Source organism: Nerophis ophidion, linkage group LG19 (assembly GCF_033978795.1).
Source record: "Nerophis ophidion isolate RoL-2023_Sa linkage group LG19, RoL_Noph_v1.0, whole genome shotgun sequence".
In the NCBI taxonomy this organism is placed as follows: domain Eukaryota; kingdom Metazoa; phylum Chordata; class Actinopteri; order Syngnathiformes; family Syngnathidae; genus Nerophis; species Nerophis ophidion.
In genome coordinates, this window is record NC_084629.1 from 11,033,546 (window position 1) to 11,048,180 (window position 14,635).

Consider the following 14,635-nt stretch of genomic DNA (forward strand, 5'->3'; position numbering starts at 1 on the left):
AGCAGAGCGGATGCAAGCAGCCACATCCATCCATCCAGCCATTTTCTACCGTTCGGGGGTCACGTGGGTGTAAATATGTGTTTAGTTGCTAAAGTTGAATTGTCTATTGATCAAAAATGCACATCAATGAAGGAGATAAAGAATGAATATATGAAAAATGTGCAGTAAATGAGTGTCTCCATGGTGATGCCCTGTATAGTACACGCAAAGTCCTCATTTAAATAAGGCGTCCTACACCACTTTACAATTGCACATGGAGTGTTAGATCACGCACAACACTCCCACTAATAGTACACACTATTTTATAGATTGCACACACTGTTTAGCGCGTGGTGTTTGGATCTGAGTCAATCAGGCCCTAAGAATCTTGGAAATCATGAGCTTTTTCTGTAAAGATCAGCGTGAATGTGAAGAATTGTAAACATGACTCCCTGCGTCGCGGTGACCATTATGTGGCTCAGTCGTGTCTCAGTGTGTGTATTTGGGTTTCCAAAAGAACAGGACTGACCTTTCCGCAGTGGTGAGCCGATGCCCACTTCCTGCCATTGATGCGTCTGAAAATGGCTCGGCATTGCCCGGCTGGTGGGAGAAGTAGATGGACAAAGGGAGAACAAAACAGACAATAGATCAGAGACTGGAGACTACAGTCGTCACAAGTAAACACTCTGCACTTCAAAACCCGGCCTTTCTAAGGCCATGTCTACACTAAGTCCTTTAAACCCTTAAACCAGGGGTGCCCATTACGTCGATCGCGAGCTACCAGTCGATTGTAGAGGGTGTGTCAGTCAATCGCCAGCCAGGCATTAGAAAAATAGACCTAAAAGTTAGTGATCATCAATCTTCACTAAGACGTCACTTTCGTCATTTGATTGACATTCACGGCACCCAAAGATCTTCTGAGATAACACTGGTTGATCGAGGGGAAGGAGAGAAACTTTTTATTTCAACAGACTCTCGCATCGTACCTGCCGTCACAACGCTAAAGACCGACTGCACAGTTCCTGTCTTCACAATAAAAGCGCTGCTTCATCCTGCCTGCACTAAGAAAATAAGAGTCTCAGAGAAACTAGCCTGCACAGAGTTTGCCGACATTGTATTTCTTGTAAAGTTTATAAAAACGAGTATGGAAGCTAGACAAATAAGATGCCAAAAACCAACCACTCTTGTGTGGTATTGGACAGAAAGGAGCACTTTTTTTCTCATCCATTTGAAAATGTGGACGTTATCAGCACTACTGTCTGATTCCAATCAATGCAAGTCATCAGAATCAGGTAATACTCCAACTTATATTCTTGTCTTCATGAAAGAAAGGAATCTATATGTGTTAAACATGCTTGTATTATTATTAAACACCTTTAACTTGTTAACAAGAACATCTATATGAGAATGAGGTAGATCCCCTCGACTTGGTCATTTGAAAAGTAGCTCGCCTGCAGACAAAGTTTGACACCCATGCCATAAATCATGGGTGTCAAATTCTGGCCCGTGGGCCAAATTTGGCCCGCCGTGTGATTTCATTTGGCCCTTGAGGCAATACTAAATTAACATTAGAGCTGGCCCGCCGGTGTTATACAGCGGCGGTGCTGCCGTAACACCGCATTCACCGCTAATACTCATACTTGCCAACCCTCCCGATTTTCCTGGGAGACTCCCGAAGTTCAGTGCCCCTCCTGAAAATCTCCCGGGGCAACCATTCTCCCGATTCCCACCCGGACAACAACACTGGGGGCGTGCCTTAAAGGCACTGCCTTTAGCGTTCTCTACGACCTGTCTTCACATCCGCTTTTCCTCCATACAATCAGCATGCTGGCCAAGTCACATAATATAATTGGCTTGCACACACACACACACACAAGTGAATGCAAGGCATACTTGGTCAACAGCCATACAGGTCACACTGAGGGTGGCCGTGTAAACAACTATAACACTGTTACAAATATGCGCCACACTGTGAACCCACACCAAACAAGAATGACACACACATTTCAGGAGAACATCCGCACCGTAACACAACATAAACACAACAGAACAAATACCCAAAACTCCTTGCAGCACTAACTCTTCCGGGATGCTACAATATACACCCCCCGCTGCCCTCCCTCCACTTCAACTCCGCCCACTTCATTGTTATTTTATTATCAAATTGTTTTGCCTGTGGAAAAAGTTAATATTGATATTCACCTCAAAAGGCTGCAAATAGAAGAGGCATTACATTTTTTATTGAAATTTTATTTAACATACCATTGATGTTTTTTCATTTGTTTTGTAAAAGTTGATTTTACACTATTAAGTTATATAAGCGTTGCTTGTTCCATATTCAGTGTCAAAGCAAATCAGTGTAGCAAACTGAGCCATAATTAAACGTTTTATTCATGCACTTTCTCTTGCTACTTCAAGGCTTGAATGTTTGATTCATTCATTATTATCTTATTTCCAAATTTATTATTAGCCTGTGGAAAGTGTTTGTTTTGATGCAGTATTTGCCTCAGAAGGCTGAAAATACAAGAGGCATTCAATGTTTATTAAAATTGTATTTGATATGCCATTGATATTTTTTAATTATTATTATTATTATTATTTGAAACTCGATTTTGCATGTCACTTTAAAGTTATACAAGCCTTGCTTGTTCAATATTCAATGCAAAACTTGTTTGGGTCTCTATTGAGAGGTTAATTAGTTCAACTTTGGCCCGCGACTTTGTTCAGTTTTAAATTTTGTCCCACTCTGTATTTGAGTTTGACACCCCTGCCTTAAAGGAATAATTATTTAGCCTAAGCCCCGTTTCAGCCACACTAAACCAGCGTTTAAGGTCCCCCTCCTCGGATACATTTTTACACAGGTAAGTGCGCCGTGTATTTTTTGAATCTCAGGCACTTAGTTTTGTATGGAATCATTGATCATTTACAAAGTGAGTCCGGGGAGGATGTGAAGCCAGAAAGACAGTGCCCACACAGGAAGTGACGGCAGAAAAACCACGCCACAACACCCGAGCTAAAAAGATGGAGGCGAGTCATCCAGACATGCCCGTGTTTCTCCTTCTACATGTACAGATGCTTGTGGAAATCACACATGAATACATTAAATGAAGGAATCGCACGATTGCAGCTATTCGGGATACAACACATCTCAGACGGCAAGAGAAGTTTCTAATGTCCGGTTCAGCTGTGATTCTACCTACCGAAAAACTTCATCCCTTCTTTCCGTGGATGTGATACAGGCAGTGTGTGACTACAAAAATTGTTTTACGAATGTGACTGTGAAATGGCCAGGCAGCGTGCGTGATGCCCGCCTCTTCCCTAGATTGTTAAAATATTCTTTATCGCATTGTTTACTTTCTCTTGTCGATTAAAGATTTGATTCATGTATGATGGCTCAGGTGTGATTCACTACAATAGGGCCCCCCAGCACGCTGGATTCTTGTTAATTGAAATACTACAGCACTGGATATTGTTCAAAGGAGATAGATTTTAATTTAAAAATGTGCACACAAAACACAGCCAACAAATGTAAAATGCACAGAAAATTATTTAAAATATTACTCTTTTAAATAACTTCACAGTGAAGTATAGTCATCTACTGGAGAGCTTGGAGCAGATGGATGAGTTTTTTTTTCTTTTTTTTCGCACATGCGTATTAGGTCGCGTTGTGCCGGCGGACGGAGGGGTGCGGGGGTCTTAAACAGTGGCATTGTGTAGGTTCGGTGTGGTCAACCCTGGATAACCTTATCCGGCTTAGTCTAAAAAGGTCTACATTAAGCCGAATAAATCCTTAAACTAAATCATCATTTAGCCTAAGCATCGTTTCAGCCACACTAAACCATCATTTAAAGGTCCCTTCTCCTTGGATAATTTTTTTACACGGGTAAATGCGCCGTGTATTTTTGGAATCATCGGCTCTTAGCTTTGTAAGTCAGAAAGAACACGCCACAGGCAGCTTCAGAACAACCGGAGCTAACCACTGGAAAGATGGAGGCGAGTCATCCAGACATGCCCGTATTGCCCGTCCTTCTACATCAGGGGTGTCAAACTCAATTACAGAGTGGGTCAAAATTTTAAAACGGAACAAAGCCGCGGGCCAAGGTTGAACAAATTAACCTTTTAATAGGGACCCAAACAAGTTTTGCATTAAATATTGAACAAGCAAGGCTTATATAACTTTAGACACATGTAAAATCCAGTTTCAAATAATAATAATAATAATAATAATAATAATTTAAAAAAATATCAATGGCATATCAAATAAAATTTTAATAAAAATGTAATGCCTTTTTTTTCTATTTGCAATCTTCTGAGGTAAATATCAACTTTCTTCCACAGGCTAATAATAAATTTGAAAATAAAATAAAAATAATGAATGAACCAAACATTCAAGCCTTGAAGTAGCAAGACAAAATGCATTAATAAAATGTTAATTATTGGTCAGTTTGCTGGAAGTTTCTCGGAAGAGTTAGTGCTGCAGGGGATCCTGGGTATTTGTTCTGTGTTGTCATTCTTGTTTGGTGTGGGTTCACAGTGTGGCGCATATTTGTAACAGTGCTAAAGTTGTATTTACGGCCACCCTCAGTGTGACCTGTATGGCTGTTGACCAAGTATGTCTTCCATTCACTTGTGTGTGTGTGTGTGTGTGTGTGTGTGTGTGTGTGTGTGTGTGTGTGTAAAAGCCACAAATATTATGTGACACGCTGTTAGTATGGAGGAAAAGCGGACGTGACGACAGGTTGTAGAGAACGCTAAATACAGTGCCTTAAATGCACGCCCCCAATATAATTGTCCAGGTGGAAATCGGTAAAAATTCGGGAGAATGGTTGCCCTGGGAGATTTTCAGGAGAGGCACTGAACTTCGGGAGTCTACCGGGAAAATTAGGAGGGTTGGCAAGTATGAGTATTAGCGGTGAATGCGATGTTACAGCGGCACCGACGCTGTATAACACCGGCGGGCCAGCTCTAATGCTAAATTGATATTGCCTCAAGGGCTAAATTAAATTACACGGCAGGCCAGATTTGGCCCACGGGCAAGAAATTGACACCCATGTTCTACATGTAGACGCTTGTGGAAATCACACATGAACGACTTAAGAGAAGGAACCTCGCGATTGCAGCTATTTTGGATACAACACTTCTCAGACGGCAAAAGAACTTTCGAATATCCAGGTCAGCGGTGATTCTACTTACTGAAAAACTTTGTCTATTTGTCGAAGGGAAGACAACGAGAATGCGGGCTTCCGTGAATGTGATAAAAAATGTAGCATGTGCTTTGTATTACCTGGCCGTCGAGGGAAAACTACGGAAAACAGCGAATGCATTTGGACTGGCAAAGCAGACTGTATCAGTTATTGTCAACCATGTAAGTCGCGGGCGGACTCAACGTCTAGGTCCAGATTATATAAAGTCACCAAGAACGACAAAAGGGAGGAGTGTCCTGACCAGATATCTAGATCCCTAGATTAATTGTTGTAAAATGCTATGTATCACAGTATTTACTTTCACCTGTCCATTAAAGATTTGATTATTTTATGACTCAGGTGGGATTCACTACAATAGTACAGTGGTTCTCAACCTTTTTTCAGTGATGTACCCCCTGTGAACGTTTTTTTAATTCAAGTACCCCCTAATCAGAGCAAAGCATTTTTGGTTGAAAAAAAGAGATGAAAGTAAAATACAGCACTATGTCATCAGTTTCTGATTTATTAAATTGTATAACAGTGCAAAATATTGCTCTTTTGTAGTGGTCTTTCTTGAACTATTTGGAAAAAAAGATATAAAAATAACTAAAAAATTGTTGAAAAATAAACAAGTGATTCAATTATAAAGATTTCTACACATAGAAGTAATCATCAACTTAAAGTGCCCTCTTTGGGGATTGTAATAGAGATCCATCTGGATTCATCAACTTCATTCTAAACATTTCTTCACAAAAAAAGAAATCTTTAACATCAATATTTATGGAACATCTCCACAAAAAAATCTAGCGGTCAACACTGAATATTGCATTGTTGCATTTCTTTTCACAGTTTATGAACTTACATTAAAATGTTGTTGAAGTATTATTCCATATATATATATATATATATATATATATATATATATATATATATATTGTAATTGGATTATCCAGAGAATAGTGCTCGATACCGTGGTAGAGCGCAATATGTATGTGTAGGAAAAATCACAAGACTACTTCATCTCTACAGAACTGTTTCATGAGGGGTTCCCTCAATCATCAGGAGATTGAGGGGTTCCCTCTTTTGGTTTGTTCTATGTCGTGTTTGTGTCTCCTCAATTGTTTTTTTTTCATTGCAGTTCTGAGTGTTACTGGGTCAGGTTTGGTTTTGGAACTGGATTGCATTGTTCTGGTATTGCTGTGTAGTAGTTTGTTGGAATAATCCAAAATAATTTTTTTTTAAAAAATCGATTTTTTAAAAATGCGTAATCGACCCTGAATCGCACAACGTAAACGATTCGATTCGTATTCGAATCGATTTTTTCCTACACCCCTACTAGCTATATGTACATATTGCATCATTATGCCTCATTTGTAGCTATATTTGAGCTCATTTGGTTCCCTTTAATTCATCTTAATTCAGTTTCTATCTCATGACACACTATCTGTATGTAATATAGCTTTAATTTTTTTGGTCCAATATGACTCTTTGAACATATTAGGTTGCCGACCCCTCATTTATATTTTTGATTTTATTTTGTGTTGAAAATAAAAATAACAGACATTCAAAAATAGTTTTTTTCGGAAATCTTTTCTTGCAGCCCAGCCTCACCCTGACTGTGCATCCAGTGGCCCCCGGGTAAATTGAGTTTGAGACCCCTGCTTTAGACAATGTTGTCATGTTCATCATGAATAATGCTTTTTAGCAACATATCATCAAAAAAGCGAGGCATTTTGTAAAAAAGTGTGATTCACGACAATAGAAGCACGAGGCTAAAACAAAACACCGACTCACGATAAAGTCATCATGTTGCTGCACGTCTCATTTCTTCCATATCAAAATAAAAGCGTCTCCTCACTCGTCCACTTTTGATTTGTTGAGGAACACCGCCAAGCCACTCAGCAACACACTCTCTGCCTGCCTGCCTGCGAACGAAGAAACGGACGCTTGAAACCAGATGGCCAGAGAAGATGATTTGTTCAAAGTGAAGCTTCAACATGAATTTGACTCATTTCAACGTTCAACTTGAGGCCCGGAAAATGAATTACGGGCGCCTCGTTGCGGAGTTTGGGAGGACCAAGAGAGCTTTGTTCCCCATGTCCTGCAGCTTTTTGGTTCCTAATGAAGATCAAACTTTGTTCCTATCGGCTGTTAAAGTGTTCCCCAGGGCAGCCATTGCAAAGGTTAAGACTCACCGAAGTTCACAAAGTGAACTTGGGCAGTCCGTTGATTGACATCCGTGTCCTTGTACGCCTTTATTAAATCAACTCACTTTCCTTTCAAACGAAAATAAAACAGAAATTGTCGTATTTGGTCAAACAAACCCGCTGCAAGGACATTACATTGGTCCTCTGTCCAATCCAATCCACTTTATTTGTATAGCACATTTAAAAAGAAATGTTTCCAAAGTGCCGCACAAAAATATTCAAATATTATCCTTAGATCCACCAATGACTGAATAAAAACAAAAAATATAAACCCATTATAAAAAATGTAAAAATAAATTACAAACTATTTTAAAGGTTAAAATCAATTAAAAATCAATAAAAAAATCAACATTTTAAAAACACCGAGGACCACAGAGCACTGCAAAAACTGAAATATAAGTAAGATTAAATATCTCAAAGAAGGTTGATATTTGCTTATTTTCTGTCTGATAAGATAATTCTTCTCACTAAGCAGATTTTATGTTAAGAGTGTTTTACTTGTTTTAAGGGTTTTGGTCCTAAATGATCTCAGTAAGATATTACAGCTTGTTGCCGAGAATTTTATGAGCTATATTGAGTAAAACTATTACGCCTGTGTGGCATATTGTTGCCGGATTCGATCCCTTCGTGGATGCGTCGAGTATGAACACAACAAAGGTAAGATTTAAGGACTTATTTAACAACAATGAGCTATGAAACAAAAACACTGGAGCTAAGAGAAGGAAAACAAAAGACGCTAGCATGAGAGCTAGGATATACAAATAAACTAAGACTTGGCACGAAGGCACAAAATGTAAAACAAACAAACGGGCGGTTTAGCTCGGTTGGTAGAGTGGCCGTGCCAGCAACTTGAGGGTTGCAGGTTGAATTCCCGCCTCTGCCAACCTAGTCACTGCCGTTGTGTCCTTGGGCAAGACACTTTACCCACCTGCTCCCAGTGCCACCCACACTGGTTTGAATGTAACTTATATATTGGGTTTCACTATGTAAAGCGCTTTGAGTCACTAGAGAAAAAGCGCTATATAAATATAATTCACAATTAGCATGAGAGCTAAGAATGACAAATGGCTTAGCGTATAAGCTAGCGAGAAAACACATAACGGTCGTAACGTTGCGTGAAAGCAATCTAGAGTCCCAGAAAGAATAATGAAAAGGGCCGAGCTTAAATAGGGAAGTACTCAAAAGTGAGAGGTGTGCAGGGACCGTGATTAACAGGGGGAATCAATGAGTAACCATAGTGACGGACCAAACAGGAAACAAGAGGGTCAGACGGAGAATGAAAACAAAACTGGAACAATAAACAATAATGTGAGAAGATCCGAGTACGGATCTTAACAAAAACATGCTTGAAACTAGAATATCAACTGATGCAAAGCTGTGTCATCAACACTCACGTATAAAACTACTTTTTTAAAGTAATAATTTTATACTTCAAGAATGAAAAAAAAATCATGATGCCGAGCACATGTCATTATGTCAAGATAATGGCACTAGCATTTACTTCATTTAAGAATATTTTTCAACATATTGAGCAAAAAGGTCACGTTTTTTTTTTTTCTACCAAGAAAAGTGCACATATTACTGAGAATATACTTATCTTAAGGTATTTTGGGGTTCATTGAGGTTAGCTAATTCTACTTGTTTTGGAAAATCTTGACAAGCTAAATTTTCTTGTTCTATTGGCAGATCATTTTGCTTAGTTCAAATAAAAAAAACCTAATTTTTGTATGTTTTTTTCTTGTTTTTGAAGACTGACTTTTTGCAGTGAGGACCACACAAGTCACGTAGTGTTAAAAGCCAAAGAATAAAAGTGGATCTTAAAACGAGACTTAAAACCATCAACTATGGGAGCAGTTCTAACATGGAGGGGCAGAGTGTTCCAGAGTTTAGGGCCGACTACAGAGAAGGCCCGGTCTCCCCTGGTTTGAAGTCTAGTCTTGGGCACCACGAGCTGGAGCTGGCTCTCGGACCTCAGAGCGCGCGCAGGAGTGTAAATTTGGATGAGGTCCGAGATACAATAAGGTGCCAGTTCATGTAAAGCTTTAAAAAGCAAACAGCGAAGTTTTAAAATCAATTCTAAAATGAACAGGGAGCCAGTGCAAACTCTGAAGAATTGGGCTTATATGCTGGCGTTTCCTGGCCCCTGTTAAAAGTCGTGCTGCCGCGTTCTGGACTAACTGCAACCGGAAGAGAGCTTTTTGGCTAATACCAGCATTGCAGTCGTCCAGACGACCTGAAATAAAAGCATGCACGACTTGTTCAAAAAGGTTAAAAGATAAAAACGGTTTTACCTTTGCTAAAAGACGAAGACGACAAAAACACCATTTTAAAAACGTCATTGACTTAAATAAAAATGTGCCCGCAACAAAAACTTTCCATCATAATTAAGCATCTTCAAATAATTGTTTTTCTTTGACTTGACAGAAAACTGCCAGTGATGGTAAAATAAAACATTTTTTTAAATTTGCACAGCAATGACGGTACAGGGAAAAACTGTCCTGGCTGCTCAGTAAAATACGGCCAAAATAACAATACATTCAGGGCTTTGCTTAGAAAACAAAGGGTCCCCCCAAAACACGTAAAAAGACTTTACCTGGTGCAAACCACAGCTCAAAAGATGTCACGGTTGGGTCGCATGTTTATGCGTGGGTCGTTCTCCCAGGATGCAGACAGAAACCCCGGAGGAAAAATGCAGGTAGGGAAATGTATTTCCATCCATCCATTTTCTACCACTTATTCCCTTTGGAGTCGCGGGGGACGCTGGTGCCTATCTCAGCTACAATCGGGCTCTAGGGGGCGTAAAATTATTCACGCCTCATAAATCAGACAGGATACGAAAATACAAGAAACAAAACAAAAGAGACGAGTGCCTATAGCAAAAACTTAGCACAGAAGCAACAATTCATCCAGCAAATAAGGAAGCCAGACAGAGCATGGGGAACAACGGGAATAAATAGCTCTCTGATTAGTGCCCAGGAGCAGGTGAGTGCCCCAAACACTAATCAGAGGCAGGTGAAAACAATCTGCAGTCATGGCAACCAAAACACAAACCCAAGGTTGTTCAAAAACAGCAACTGAGGGAGTCCAACACTAAACAAAACATGATCCTCTATATCAGGGGTCCCCAACCTTTTTTACACCACAAACCGGTTTAATGGAGGCATTATATCAGGGACCGGTTTGTCACTTGTGAAAAATACAGCTCACTATTCGTTGAATTAGTGGGAGCTTGTTTCTTTGCAATGAAATGCTGATAGAAATCAGACTTTGGCTACAATCTGTCACATTTATATTTGATATGTTCATTAATGTTCATTGTATTATGTCACAAAGTTATAACAAATGACAACTTCCTATGAGGAGTTTCATTGTACATCTGTTAACAAGCTCATTGGTGTGTCTAATACACAGGTGTCAAAGTCAAGGCCCGCGGGCCAGATCTGGCCCCCCAAGTCATTTTACATGGCCCGCAAAAGCATGGAAATAATGTATCAATAAAATACCTTTTTTTTCTTTCATTACTTTCTTGTTTTTTTTACCAAAGGTATAAGGCTTTTTTTCTAGTTTGAAAGGGAAAAAAATAGTGTCCAATAATAAAAGAAATATTATATTATCTAACTTTGTTAGTCAAAATCCAAATAAATACTTCAATATCAGCTTAACTTATGGTTTCGAAGCAAGTTATCCATCAAATTGTACATTATAAAAATGACCTATACATTTTACTGTAAAATTTAGGAAGTTTTTTACAACATACAGTAAGTTGGAAAAAAAAAAAAAAAAAAATGTTTTGGTTTTTTTTTACAGTAAAATTCTGTCGACTCAGCTGTCAAGTTTTTTTTTTTGTTTATTCCACTGTTGATGATTTTATGGTGCCACATTTTATTATGGTAGAAAAAATGGCAGCTGAGTTGCCAAAATTAAATTAAACAGCGGTACTGTATATCGCAACAAATATTATATTATCCAACTTTTTTTGTCAAAATTCAAATAAATACTTAAATATCTTATGGTTTCGAAGAAAGTTATCCATCAAATTGTACATTATAAATATATGACCAATAGATTTCACTGTAAAATTTAGAAAGTTTTTTACAGGATATTAATGTAAGTTGGAAAAAAAAAAATCACCAATGTATGTTTTTTTACAGTAAAATTTTGTCGACTGAGCTGTCAGGTTTTGCTTTGTTTTTAAATCCACGATTGATGATTTAATGGTACCACATTTTATTATGGTAAACAAAAAACTAGCAGCTTAGTTGCCAAAATAAAATTAAACAGCGGTACGGTATATTGCAACAATTACTATATTATCTAACTTTTTTGGTCGAAATTCAAATAAATACTTAAATATCAGCTTAATTTATGGTTTCGAAGCAAGTTATTCATCAAATTGTACATTATAAATATGACCAATAGATTTCACTGTAAAATCTAGAAAGTTTTTTACAGGATATTATTGTAGGTTGGAAAAAAAAAATCACCAATGTTTGTTTTTTTACAGTAAAATTCTGTCGACAGAGCTGTCAGGTTTTGCTTTGTTTTTAAATCCACGATATATGATTTAATGGTACCACATTTTATTATGGTAAACAAAAAACTAGCAGCTTAGTTGCCAAAATAAAATTAAACAGCAGTACTGTATATTGCAACAAATATTACATTATCTAACTTTTTTGGTCAAAATTCAAATAAATACTTAAATATCAGCTTAACTTATGGTTTCGAAGCAAGTTATCATCAAATTGTACACTATAAAAATTACCAATAAATTTTACTGTAAAATTTAGGAAGTTTTTTTACGGCATATTAATGTAAGTTGGAGAAAAAACAAAACGACTAATGTTTGTTTGTTTTTACAGTAAAATTCTGTCGACTGAGCAGTCAGGTTTTGTTTGGTTTTCAAATCCACAATGTATGATTTTATGGTACCACGTTTTATTATGGTAAAAAAAAAATGGCAGCTAAGTTGCCAAAATAAAATTAAACAGCGGTACTGTATATTGCAACAAATATTATATTATCTAACTTTTTGGGTCAAAATTCTAATAAATACTTAAATATCAGCTTAACTTATGGTTTCGAAGCAAGTTATCCATCAAATTGTATGCTATAAATATGACCAATAGATTTCATTGTAAAATTTAGGAGGTTTTTTACAGGATATTATTGTAAGTTGGGGAAAAAAAAAATGACCAATGTCAGTTTTTTTACAGTAAAATTCTGTCGACTAAGATGTCAGGTTTTTTTTTTTTTTTTTAATTCCACGGTTGATGATTTTATGGTACCACATTTTATTATGGTAAAAAAAAAACTGGCAGCTGAGTTGCCAAAATAAAATTAAACAGCGGTACTGTATATTGCAACAAATATTATATTGTCTAACTTTTTTGGTCAAAATTCAAATAAATACTTAAATATCTGCGTAACTTATGTTTTCGAAGCAAGTTATCCATCAAATTGTACATTATAAATATGACCAATAGATTTTACTGTAAAATTTTGGAAGTTTTTTACGGCGTATTAATGTAAGTTGGAAAAAAAACTAAGCAACCAATGTTTGTTAGTTTTTTACAGTAAAATTCTGTCGACTGAGATGTCAGGTTTTTTTTTTTAATCCCACGGTTGATGATTTTACGGTACCACATTTTATTATGGTAAAAAAAAACTGGCAGCTGAGGTACCGAAATAAAATTAAACAGCGGTTTAATTTTGCAACAAATCTTACTTTATCTAACTTTTTTGGTCAAAATTCAAATAAATACTTAAATATCAGCTTAACTTATGGTTTCGAAGCAAGTTATCCATCAAATTGTACATTATAAATATGACCAATAGATTTTACTGTAAAATTTAGGATGTTTTTTACGGCGTATTAATGTAAGTTGGAAAAAAAAACTAAACAACCAATGTTTTATTTTTTTTTACAGTAAAATTCTGTCGACTGAGCTGTCGGGTTTTGCTTTGTTTTCAAATCCATGATATATGATTTTATGGTACCACATTTTAATATGGTAAAAAAAAAATGGCAGCTGAGTTGCCAAAATAAAATTAAACAGCGGTACTGTATATTGCAGCAAATATTATATTGTCTAACTTTTTTGGTCAAAATTCAAATAAATACTTAAATATCAGCTTAACTTATGGTTTCACAGCAAGTTATCCATCAAATTGTATGCTATAAATATGACCAATAGATTTCACTGTAAAATTTAGGAGGTTTTTTACAGGATATTAATGTAAGTTGGAAAAAAAAATGACCAACGTCTGTTTTTTTACAGTAAAATTCTGTTGACTGAGCTGTCAGGTTTTTTTTTTTTTTTTTACTCCACAGTTGATGATTTAATGGTACCACATTTTATTATGGTAAAAAAAAAACTGGCAGCTGAGTTGCCAAAATAAAATTAAACAGCGGTACTGTATATTGCAACAAATATTACATTATCTAACTTTTTTGGTCAAAATTCTAATAAATACTTAAATATCAGCTAAACTTATGGTTTCGAAGCAAGTTATCCATCAAATTGTACATTATAAAAATGACCCATAGATTTCACTGTAAAATTTAGGAGGTTTTTTACAGGATATTATTGTAGGTTGGAAAAAAAAAAACACGGCAAATGTTATTTTTTTTACAGTAAAATTCTGTCGACTGAGCTGTCAGATTTTGCTTTGTTTTTAAATCCACGATGTATTATTTTATGGTACCACAATTTATTATGGTAAAAAAAAAATGGCAGCTGAGTTGCCAAAATAAAACTAAACAGCAGTACTGTATATTGCAACAAATATTATATTATCCTACTTTTTCGGTCAAAATTCAAATAAATACTTAAATATCAGCTTAACTTATGGTTTCGAAGCAAGTTATCCATCAAATTGTATGCTATAAATATGACCAATAGATTTCACTGTAAAATTTAGAAAGTTTTTTACAGGATATTAATGTAAGTTGGAAAAAAATAAAAACACGGCCAATGTTTGTTTTTTGACAGTAAAATTCTGTCGACTGAACTGTCAGGTTTTGCTTTGTTTTTGACAAGAACAAGAAAGTTTGATCATATTACGCCTGTACTGGCTCACCTGCACTGGCTTCCTGTGCACTTAAGATGTGACTTTAAGGTTTTACTAATTACGTATAAAATACAACACGGTCTAGCTCCAGCCTATCTTGCCGATTGTATTGTACCATATGTCCCGGCAAGAAATTTGCTTATTAGTGATTCCTAAAGCCCAAAACAAGTCTGCGGGCTATAGAGCGTTTTC

The 14,635-nt window shown here is 36.6% G+C and overlaps 1 long non-coding RNA gene across 1 annotated transcript; it reads right to left on the reverse strand.

Moving 5' to 3' along the window:
• Positions 1-507: 507 nt before the first annotated feature.
• LOC133537740 (uncharacterized) lies at positions 508-10,274 on the reverse strand. The gene is made up of 3 exons (XR_009802819.1): positions 9,963-10,274; positions 6,957-7,087; positions 508-579 (listed from the first exon to the last, which is right to left on the reverse strand). It is a non-coding gene; the product is annotated as an uncharacterized LOC133537740 (long non-coding RNA).
• Positions 10,275-14,635: the final 4,361 nt, after the last annotated feature.